The sequence below is a fragment of the Nelumbo lutea genome, chromosome 1 (genome assembly GCF_056320005.1).
Source record: "Nelumbo lutea isolate HS-2025 chromosome 1, American lotus-T2T, whole genome shotgun sequence".
Lineage (NCBI taxonomy): Eukaryota > Viridiplantae > Streptophyta > Magnoliopsida > Proteales > Nelumbonaceae > Nelumbo > Nelumbo lutea.
Window position 1 is genome coordinate 104,869,272 of NC_142684.1, and position 12,316 is coordinate 104,881,587.

At 39.2% G+C, this 12,316-nt stretch overlaps 1 long non-coding RNA gene and 1 pseudogene across 1 annotated transcript; one reads left to right on the forward strand and one right to left on the reverse strand.

The window, feature by feature from the left end:
- Positions 1-1,001: 1,001 nt before the first annotated feature.
- Positions 1,002-11,231, reverse strand: LOC148876562 (uncharacterized). The gene is made up of 3 exons (XR_016097176.1): positions 10,378-11,231; positions 10,113-10,238; positions 1,002-1,421 (listed from the first exon to the last, which is right to left on the reverse strand). It is a non-coding gene; the product is annotated as an uncharacterized LOC148876562 (long non-coding RNA).
- On the forward strand, positions 3,268-6,884 carry LOC148876563 (THO complex subunit 5B pseudogene; annotated as a pseudogene).
- Positions 11,232-12,316: the final 1,085 nt, after the last annotated feature.

Sequence of the window (12,316 nt, forward strand, 5' to 3'; positions counted from 1 at the left end):
ACCCAAAACAGGTCTAAAACTTCCAAGGCCATTGTTTCTGATGAACATGCTTCTGAGCAACAGGAACATACAGGAAGTTCAGGAAAACGAAAACAGAGTAGATGGGATCCCCAGCCTGAGAATGAGGGGGAAGCAGATGGTCATATGACTAGTAAAAAGAGGAAAATGAAGTGGGATGGTGATGATTCTCAGATAAAAATGCTGGGCCCAACTCATCTCCCGAACTTTGTGAAGGAGTCTAATTCATAAGCTATCAATGATCCTGAAATTCAGAAGTTGAAGACGAGGCTTATAGAGATAAATAGGAAGTTGCAAGGATCAGAGATCAATGATGACAGGCCAGATGAATATGACAAGCATATATTTCTTCCCAAGTTGACTGCAATATGACAGACCTCATGCGTCTCCAACAATCTTACCCCCTTTTCATTGATATCAAGAATCAAATAGTCCAGCAATCTTAGGAGCTGTACTCAAGTAGTAAAGGAGAGAAGAGAAACTCTGAAATGCAGTGAATATCGAACTGAACTGCTCAGTCGACAGTACTATTATTTATATTATGATGTAGTACAATGATACAGGAATTTACTTGAATGCCCCTGATTAGTGATGGGACACCCAGACAACTTAAAACATTAAACAGGATTAGGCCCATTAGCATAGGCCCAGTACAGGACAACTAAAACTTAAGTATAGGCTAATAAGAACTCTTATCAGCCGAATACTCATACATACAAAGACTTCAATCCAACAGAGGATTCCACCTAACTCCACATAAAGCAAAACAATGTTCCCAAATTCCTAAGGAAACTATGCAGGAGATTGATTGGGGGTAGGTATTTGAACAATGGGTATTAAATAGGCAACACAACTAGGGCAACAATATTGAAGCATATTTATAAGTGTTGATCTTCTGATGAATCACCTATCAACTTCTAAATGTATATCACCATATCCTCAGTTTGCAAAGATTTTCCAACAATTATATGGATGTTCACACATTTTCTTCAAAGAATTTGATGTCCAACGGGCACTAGTAGGCTCTTTTCAGAGACCAGTCACCACAAATTCTTGGCAAATATGATATTTATAACTGAACAGTTCATTTGTACTTAAAAGTCCCTTGCAATTCCACTTCCACATCTTCAATAATATGCACTGTAAAGTTCTCTATATTCTATGAACGAAACATTTATTTCTACCAAGCACAAAAGCATATTTAAACCAGGAAAAAAATTCCAGTCTAAGAATTTTCAGCAGCAGGAAGTTATTGACAGGACATAAAAGAATGCAAGTAGAATCATCTTCAATAAATGATTTCTTCTTTCCTTTTGCCTTTTTTTTTGTTTTGGAGCTCTGTTTTATTGGAAGCCTCCTTGTTCCGATGTTCACAATGTAGACTTGGATTTTCTGCTTGATGCCTATTTAATGAAATTTACAGTTGCTTAGCAAAAATGAAATTTACTCCTACCACTGTCAAGACATATTGGTTCAATGTATCTTACTTTCTTACAATATTGGATTATTATAGTTTGTCATGTGTGAAAAAGCACATCTCCCTTATGTCAAATTTACATGGAAAAAATAGCCAAAAGGAGACTGATTAGTAACTCACAGTCACGGTAAAAAAAAAAAGGAAGGGGAAGGATATTATTTTCTTCTAGTGTAACATACTCTTGAGAAGATATCACTGTTTTGACACCAATAATCATGCAAACACACAACTATACTGTCAAAGAAAAAAGAATTACCATCACATCATTACTTAAAATAAAAGCAAAGAATACTTGAATCAGTACATGTGTTCTGTGAAGGAAGAGGTGAATTTCTTGAACATTCTTTCAGATGTAAAGTACAACAAGTAAGTTGAAGGAAGTGTTTACATAAAACGTCTATCAAACTTGAATTTCATTTCCAGTTGTTATGACAAGCAAAAAAAGAAGCTCGATGACTGCTGCATGTAGTGTGAGCTTTTCTTCACAACTCTAGCACACAACTCATTCAATAATTCCAAAGTCTACACAATGTGTTAATAATCCTTACAGAAGTATTACATTCTATTCCTGAAAAACTAGTAAGAAACTATTCATATTTTCCATGTCAAATGTATTGATACATAGTTCTAGAACAGTTTTAAGAGGCACAATCATCAAGGCACCCAAAGGGCTACACCACGGCTCATGTATGTTCCAAAGGCATCACACTTCTGCTTGCCTTTCAGTAGGACAAATTTTGATAGTGTTCCATCAGCATGAACAAAGCAATATAATGAACCCCATTTAGGGCTAAGGGCTGACAATTGTCTGTTATGGTGGTTCTCTCTACACATCGGGAAATAGAACTAATCATTTTTCTACCTCACTGCCGCAACTTAAATATTCTCAAGGATAAGCAGATTTTCTTTTTCGTTGCCTAATTTTGAAGAGTTACTATGCTTGGATAACATAGAGAGGTCCTATTTTAGGGTTCATATTGCAACTTTCAACAGATAAAAGCTGAATAGTTTTTAAAACTATTTACCAGAGGTAGAACACGCATAAATACAAACAGTTACCAGAGGGTGTTTTAGAACAGATACAAAGCACTCTCTACCAAAGATATCAATTTTAAAAGATACATTTTGTACTGGAAATCTTGCTATAATAATATTTTATTCAAGTGACAGTGTGTTAGCTATTCCTCGACCTGCCAAAACCAGTTGATGCACATAATTTTAAGAAAGTCGGTACAAGCTGAATCCAACTAATAAGTAAATGCAGAGCAAGCACCAAGTATGCATATTAAAAGAGGGGACATCATCATTATCAAAGGTACCCCACCCAAAAGCTGTTATGGATGCATTCCTCGGGAAGACGTACCGTCGCCACCGGCAGCAACAGGCACCTGACCCACCGCCAGCAGCAGTAGTGATTCAATGATTCTCATCCTACCCAGGTCGGCAACAGCAGCCTTATCTAGATTAGATTAGATCATCTTGCTTGTTCTTATCTTATCTTGTTAGTAGCTTATCAGATTAGGATTAGCTTATCTTATCCTTAGCAAGATAGAACTAGAAGTCTCCCTATTCAGCAAGGAGACACCCTTTGATTAGGAATCTTGTAATCTCCTATTTAAGGAGACCCCATTATTGAATGAGGATATCAAATTTCCAGTCAAGAAAGAGAGTAAAAGGAGAGTTTGGTGATCTCTTGGACAAATCACCCTCTAGGACGCCAAGATAGGTTCAGCTAGGAAGGGAAGGAACAAGGGAAAACAGGAGTTTTTCCCCGTGGACCGACCCGTGACGTGATCCTATTCCCGGGCCCATAACAACTTGGTATCAGAGCCAACCGTCATGGGAGATCTGGAGCAGCTATCATCCAGGGTCCACGAACTGGAGCATAGGCTCGTGGAAACCAGCGTGGAGGTCCGTGAGGTCAAAGACGATGTCCCGGAGCTGCAGCGCTTTCTGGAATTGTATTTCTCTAACAAGGAGAGGAATCCAGAAGGGGTTGTAACCACAAACAGCCGCCGACCAGACTTGATGGAGTCGTCCGGCGAACAGCAGGTCGTCACCCCGGTAGCCGCAGTCATCCCCAAGTACAGCAGGCTGGAATTCCCGTCGTACAACGGCAACGGAGACCCCTTATGCTGGCTGTATCGCTGCAAGCAGTTTTTTCGGAATCAACGGACAAATGACCGGGATAAGGTAAATTGTTCTATATTGCTAGAAGAGGATCGTGTTAAAGCAGAAATAGAACGTGCTAAGGCACCAGTAGATTTCACTACATTGGAGCTCCACAATTTGATGTATGAGAAAATTCATTTTGTGAAAGCCATAAAGGTGCGCAAAGATTTCAAGTCAAAGTATCCGGATATTGAACTTGTGCCTGAGGAAGAGTTTTTCAGTTCAGCCCCTCAAGATATTAAAGGATTTGTACTATCAAAAGACAGTGCACATGACCTGATGCTAAAGCGTCTTAATTTTGAGCTTTTCCAGCAAAAAGAACTCTGCAAACTTCATGAGAAACTGGAGCAACACAAGAAAAGCATTATGGAGACCATTGCACACCGAAAGAAGTTCCTTTCAAGTCTCCCGAAATCTCTGAAGAAAGCATCCTTGCCTGTCCAACACCAACTAGGGGTTTTGCATACAAAGAAATTAAAGCAACATAATTTAGCAGAATTACTGCCACCTCCACTCTATGTGATTTACTCACAATTGTTGGCTCAGAAGGAGGCATTTGGGGAGAGTATTGAATTGGAAATTATAGGAAGCATGAAGGATGCTCAAGCCTTTTCCCACCAACAAGCAATTAAGGACAATGGTGTTTCTACAGATATAGAAATGAAAAAGTTGGAGGATGATGCGCCTGATGAGGAAGAAGAGGGCCAAAGAAGGAGAAAGCGGCCAAAGAAGGTTACTGGAAAAGAGAACCTTGACCAATCAGGAATCTATTGATCTCATCCTCTTAAAATCATCCTTCATATACATGATGATGAGGTTTCAAATCCCAAGCCTGCAAAACCGGTTACTCTGAGGTTTGAATACTTATTGAAGTTGAATGTTGTATGTGTTGGGATTGATGGCTCTCAAGAAGGACCTCAAAACAACATCTTATGCAACTTGTTTCCTGATGATACTGGTACTGAGCTTCCCCATCAATCAGCTAAGCTCTTTGTTGGTGCTGCTGTTGAAGTCTTGGTAGAATGGTGTAATTTACCGAAGCCATATGGCTCCCGTTGGCAGAGTTCCACGCCACATATCCAGAGTTCGAGCTTGAGGACAAGCTCGTAGTCCAGGAGGGGAGTAATGTTATGAACGCATTCCTCGAAAAGACATACCATCGCCACCGGCAACAACAGGCACCTGACCCACCGCCAGCAGCAGTAGTGATTCAATGATTCTCATCCTACCTAGTTCGGAAACAGCAGCCTTATCTAGATTAGATTAGATCATCTTGCTTGTTCTTATCTTATTCTATTGCTCTTATCTTATCTTGTTAGTAGCTTATCAGATTAGGATTAGCTTATCTTATCCTTAGCAAGATAGAACTAGAAGTCTCCCTATTCAGCAAAGACACCCTTTGATTATGACTCTTGTAATCTCCTATTTAAGGAGACCCCATTATTGAATGAGGATATCAAATTTCCAGTCAAGAAAGAGAGTAAAATGAGAGTTTGGTGATCTCTTGGACAAATCACCCTCTAGGACACCAAGATAGGTTCAGCTAGGAAGGGAGGGAACAAGGAAAAACAGGAGCTTTTCCCCGTGGACCGAACCGTGACGCGATCCTATTCCCGGGCCCATAACAAAAGCACTCACAAATAACCATAGTGAGACAAGCTGAGGACCATTGGGTGTTTACATCTGAGCAGAAACGGCAAGGATTGTTGACAATGCAGAAAACATAATCACAATGAACTAGATAGTAGCCAACAAATAATCCATCAACTTTGAATGTGATGAACAGATGAGCTCATCCAACTTGGACTGTTCAACCTGGACTGGATTGGACTGGTCCAATTCAGTGTCTTATTGGACTGTCCAACCTGTTCAAATTGGTTTTAATTCAGATTGTGTCCAACCCAAACTTAGTCCAATGAAACCCTTACTCTTATCTTCTGTCAATGGACTGGATATTGGTTCAACCCAACCCAGTCCAATATAAATCCATTACGAATGGACCATGTCCAATCCAATCCAAATTTTATAAGCAAATATTCTATAAAAAATATAAGAAAAAATAAAACCTGTGAAGCAAAATTTTCCAACCTAGAAACAAATCATTTTCCCAGACAAATTAGATAAACACCAACATTTTGCAAATTAATAAGCTAATTATATATCACAGAATTGCACCATACAAACATTGCCAGAATATTTTTTGCTTCCAAGTAGAGGGGCACAAAAAGTTTGTCTTGAACAAACCCACCACCTCAATTGGTGCACACAAATACTTATCCAACAAAGAAAAGAAATGCTGCCAAACCTGCTGTGCAAACAGGCAATGCAACAGGAGTTTGATTAGTAGACTCCCCACTCTTCAAACAAAACACACACACATGAAGTGAAAGATACCAATTTTTCCACTTCCTTTGGAGCCTTTCAAAGGGGCTAATTATTTTGATGGCAGCTTGCCAACAAAACATCTTTACTTTTGGAGGAATTGGACTGGACCACAGCTCTCTAGCAGGAAAGGGTTGAGAATCAACATAGGAAAATAAAGATTTAAAGAAAGAAACAGAAGAGTAAGAACCTTTAACATCAGGAGTTCAAATCCTCTCATCAAAACCTTCAGAGGAAATCTGGACATTTTGGAGAAGTTCAAGCACAGAAATTAACTCATCAGTTTCAAAGTCTCTCAAAGGCCTTCTCAAACCTAAATCCCAGGATGGCCCAAGCCCTTCCCCGGAAACCAATTCAGAAATTGCTTTGTGTTTGAACGTGGATATGTTGTAAATTCTAGGGAAGGAAAGACAGAGAGGAGAATCCCCCCACCACAAGTCTTCCCAGGATGGCCCAAGGCCTTCTCAAACCTAAATCCTGAGATAGCATCATATCTAACGTGTTGAAGAAAATTGGGGAGTCAAATTAATTTTTTGAGGACCTTTAGCATTTCCGCCCCTCCTGTCTCCGAAACCATTTTGGTGCTGTCCATAAATGCTTTTAATAACCAAATGCCATAGAGCCTCACTTTCTTTAGGGAACCTCCACAACCATTTGCCTAACAAAGCTTTGTTCTTCTCTACCAACTAACCCAACCCAAAACCACCTCCCTCACTTGGCTTAAAAACCTCCTTCCAGTTCAGAAGATGGTTTTTGTGGTCAATCCCTCCTTAATCCCAAAGGAAATTCCTCATTAATCTCTCAATTTCTTGCACTACTTTAACAGGGGCTTTAAAGACTGAAAAGTAATAAGTTGGCAAGTCGGAAAGAATAGACTTTATTAAGGTAACCCTACCCGCTTTTGAGAAATAATTCTTTTTCCAAGAAGCTAACCTTTTCATAACTCTCTCTGAAACCCCCTCCCGAAAACTCCTCTCCATCGGGATCCCCACCAAATCATCACCCCTTACCTGCTCACTCCACCACTCTTCCATTGTCTTAATAAAATATGGATGAGTAAGTCACATATTTTCAAATATAGAAGGGGTGGGACCAGCCAAAAAATTCTTCATTCCTATTCTAATTGGTCAGTGATTTGAGGTTACTCTTGGCAAGGCCCTGGGCATCAGCACTCCCTATTGTTCTTCCCACTCTGTATTGAACACAAATCTATCCAACTTTGAACAAATGAGGCTTGTAAGTTGGACCAAGTGAAGATAGTTTGTTGAATTGGGATCTATTTTAGCACACAATTATCAATAAACTCATTAAATCTTCTCATAGTTGTAGAGACCACCTGATAGGGATTGTTTGTCTCATTTGTAAATCTTATCACATTAAAATCCCCTCCTAGACACTAGGGCCCATCTCACAAATCCTTAAGTCAAAAAGCTCTTCCCATGACGGACCTCTTTCTCTATACCTATTTGTCCCATAAGTGTTTGATAAAACCCACATAAACCCATCTCCCACATTCTTAAATTTAAAAGAAACTGAAAATTGGCCAATTATTTCTTCTTGAGATTCCAATAGCTCATTTCTCCACATTGTAACTATACCTCCATAAGCTACCCAACAAGGCACCGCAAACCAGCTCATACTTCCAGAAATCCACACTTTTAACCCACCTAGCCATTTCAGCCACATTTGTTTCTTGTAACATTACTGCACCTGGCATTTCCCTTCAAAGCAGATCCATTATAATTCTTCTCTTCCTAGCACTCCCCAAGCCACTCGCATTCTAGATTATGATCCTTCATTGTAAACTCAAGAAAAAGACCAACTACCAGTACGACCCCTCTCCCTAATTCTGTCCCTTCCTTCTTTCCCTTCCCGCAGTAAATTCAATATCACCTTCTACATCAGATCTCAATCATTCCATCTCCAACATCTTTTTCTTCCTAGATTTCCCCATCTCTCCATTGTACACACTAAAATTCCTTACTTCCTTCAATTTCAAACCCATTGTCCAACAATTTCACCTACACTTTTCCCCTTATCCTTCCTAATCTCCTATGCTTCCTTCCTCCCAACCCCATCTCCGTCTAGTCCTTCCACCCCCACCTAATTAAGATTCTTTTTAACATAACAATCTTGACCCTTAAGTTCTTCTAGACAATAGCAAACCAATTTCCAAATCCTTTCCCCTTGCCCCTCACAGTCATTCTGCTCTACCTTTCTCTCCTCCACCCATTTCTCTAAACAATATTCTCCTTCTGGACAAGTTGCAGGCAATGATTGGGTATCTATTATTTCTGCAAACACAGGGAGACTATCAGTAGCCTTGACCAAATTGACGATCATACCTGGAGTGTTTGGTTCAAAAAATTGCTGAGGTTGGGAACAACTGGATTGGAATGCAACCCCAAAAGATCTCCTCCAACCAGATTTGAGCACAGAGCTGAACCATGATGAGTACATGTTTGACTCTATGCAGTTATTGGGGTACCATCACTTTGCCTAGGAAAAGGGCTCTCTTCTTCCATTCAAAACTCAATTTAAAAGTGCTTTGCACAAAGCAGCAATTGACCCGAATAGTTCGGAAATCCAAAGATGAAAAGGCAGACCTAGGATTCAAAGTGTTATTTTATATCCAACCTTCAGTTTCTTGGCATTAACCAGTGGACTCGAGACAGTGACTGCACCACACTCCACATGAAAGCAAGTTGCATCTAAATCCAATTCAACACCTGGAACCTCCAGTAGAGCTTTACACTTTCATAAGGTGTTAAAATAATTGTGCAGTTCAGATTCAGACTCCTCAGTAACTCTGCTGCTTTCCTCCAATCTTTTGATGGTCTATTTATTTCCACTACAAGTCTCTTCTCCCAATCCTCCTTCAGTGCAGTGAAGACCATCCTGCCTTCACAAGTAGCTCCGCCTACGGCCACCACCCCACCTCTGTCCTTTCAAGGTCTCAACTCCTTCTATGATATCAGTGTTCTTGGGCCTTGTGAGTTACTATAACAAAATGAGAAATTCCTATACAGTCTTCAATACCTCCTTCCCGCCCTCCCCACTCTTTCCTTCAGGAAAACAGACCAGTTGACCACAAAATCACTTAATACAGCTATTAAGTGATTATACACAAAAACAAAAGTATGTAAACCAAAACAACATTAATAATATTGACCAGAAAAGCAATATTCATCAGTCCACTACAGCAAAAAATAAAGTAAAAGTAAATTACTGAAGCCTCCCCTGAAGTTTCTTACCATTGTTGTACGGAAGAGAAAAGGGTTTGGGACTATTCATCTTTTGTCAACATTTGGATGGTTAATAAAGAAAATTAGATGATACTCAAAGAGCATTTATGCCTTCTCAAATGCCACTTAACAGCTAGTTAACAGTTGTCTAACAGCAGGTACAGGATTGGCAAGTTTTGAAAATTCGGGTATTGAATTGTCGCATTTTAAAGTTTGGGAACCAAAGTGGCACTAGGCCCAAAGTACAAGGTACTAATCGGGAATTTTCCCAATATTCTTTTAGAGGAGCTCTACTTGCAACTAAGTCAGAAAGTTAAGGGGAGGTGATTGTAATTACCAAATCAGCAATTTACCAAAAACAACAACAAAAAGAAAAAAAAAAAAAAAAACAGCAATTTATCAAACGCAAAAATAGAATAGAAAATGGCATTAATTAATTTGGCTGTGTTTGGTTGCAATGCAAATTTATTTGTATTAGTACAAATAAATGGGAGTGCAAATGTAAAAATGCAAATTCTTGTTTAATTTTGTTTTGAATTTGACTTTATTATGCTTTATATCTTAATTTACTTCATTTGTACTGCAATCAAACAAAATAAGCTAAAATTTAAAACAAAAATAGGTCAGAATTTACACTCAAATAATTTGCACAGTCATAGTTTTGCACCAGTGCAAATTCATTTGCATTACAACCAAACACAGTCTTAAGAACTGAAGATATTCACCAAAAGACAATTTTAGATGGGGACTAATGCTGGTTGCAGCGGAGACATGGAAGTTACTAAAATTAGAAGAAATGGAAGTTACTAATATTATACCCGTTTCTTGACTTCTTGCACAATCCATCTTCGTAAGTGGAACGCGGCTGAGAATTAACTTTCCTTTTTCCTTTCCATCTTCGAGTGCTCCTCTTCTTACTTTCCATCTGTCTAACTTTCTAAAATCTAAAAATAGAAACTGAGAAAATTTAATATTTCAGTTAGGATGGGACTCTAACTCTAACGATTTCTATTTCTTTTCGATCACTACATAATCCTAATTCTACGAGGAGTTTAGAAAGAAAAACAAATTAGCAGTACTAACCTTATAAATAACAATTCTGAGTGACACCAACGTACATTGGAAATTGAGCGGCAGCAGAAGAACGATTCTCAGAGTGATATCAACGTACATTCGAAATTGAGAAGCAGAAAAATATGAACGTAACTTCAGAGCCGGTGCAGCAGAAGATGGACCAGGAGAATATTCTTGAAAAGCGCCAACAGAAAGGCATCCTTCTTCATCAGCGACTGAACCGGAGGATTTTTGACGAGAAGAGTGGCATGATAAAGAAAAGATATCAGAAGAAGAACAAGATCGGTCTCGAATTCCTGAAGGTGTTGGTTGATATAGAAATGGAAGAATTGGCACAAGAGAGGAGGATGGAGAAGGGGGAGAAAAATAACGAGTTGATTATGGATGCTGTTTCAGGACTAGCACCACCATTACCGCCTCCTCTACTACTAAATCCTCGACCGGCCGGAGAAGTAAAAATGCCGGAGGCGTTGCTGAACGTGATCGAGAGCCATGGAGGTACAAGTATCGTGTGGGTGATAGAAAAAACACTTTACAAGACTGATTTGAGCAGGGGGCATAACCGTTTGACAATGCCCGGTAAGCAAATGAAGGAGGAGTTTCTGACGAAAGAGGAGAGGGAGAGACTAAGAAAGGAGACGAATGGAGGGATGAAGGTGGTGGTTGTGGATCCGGAGTGCAGATTCTGGACACTAAATTTTACTCGGTGGAACTCTTTCGGCAGTAGTTACTCTTATGTGCTGAATGGAGCGTGGAACGACCTCGTTGCTCTGCAAGAATGGCGCCCCAAGGTTCACTCATTGCAAATCTGGTCTTTTCGTCTCCCACAACCCGCCCAAGGCTCAAATCTTTGTTTCGTTCTTAATGTGGTTCCCACTAAGCTAAGCCAATAAGATTGATCGATAGAAGAAGAAGAAGAAGAAACGGATCGTGTAGACTATGTAATTTTTAAGAGTTTATCCATTGTAATTGTAAAGAATTATATACAGTGCGAATGTTTTACTATTCTATTATTAGTGAATTTTAAATTTAGAAAATCAAACATTACTTATTTGAGAATCAAGCATTAAGGCTTCATTTGGGATTACTTCATGGGTTTATATGCCTAATGCTTTTCTTGTTGGAAAAGCCAGAAACTACTCAATAAAATAATTTGGCAAAATGTGTTTATATGTAAATTTTGGGCCCAATATTAAATTGAATGAAAATGAGTTATTGGCCCACTAAGAAAAGAATAACAGAATTTCGGCCCATTATAAATCAAAGTGAATAATAACGAGCACCTACCACGTGGAGGCTTGAACTTTGAGACAAATCCCACCGTTGAGTGGTAATTATAGAGGTTTTCTTAAACTCTCAAATCTTGTTAGAGAGGTTCCCTCTAATCAATTTGGTGGGACCCACATTTAAGTGGCAATTAATATGAAAAGAATGATGGCGAAGATATATTTCTTTGTAAGTGGATTTAATCCCTGGCATGCCAATCTCATATGGTAAAGCTACACATGGTGTGTAATCAGCCAATTGCCATTCCAAACCCCGACCTTTAGGCGGTAGCAAAATGATAAATCAGCGAGAAATCTTCTCAAACTCATGTGGCGAGTTTGGATTAAATTGTATTGATATTTAAAGGTTCTTAAGCGACAAAATAAAAGGAGAAATGACAGTTGGCTAATTGATATGATATGAAGAATCACTAATTGGCTAATTGATATGGTATTTCCTTTTATCTTATGTGGCCCCTCCACCAAATCATAAAAAATTGATCCTATGGCCTAACTTGTGGGGACCAATTATATCTCCCACTTCCTTTGTCTCTTGACCTCCCTCCCTTATCTCTCACTCTCAAAGTCATCTTTCGATCTCCCACTCCCTCTATCTCTCCCACTCTCTCAGCTATGGTTTGTAGCCAAATCAAAATCCCCACTCTCTCTCTCTCTCTCTCTCT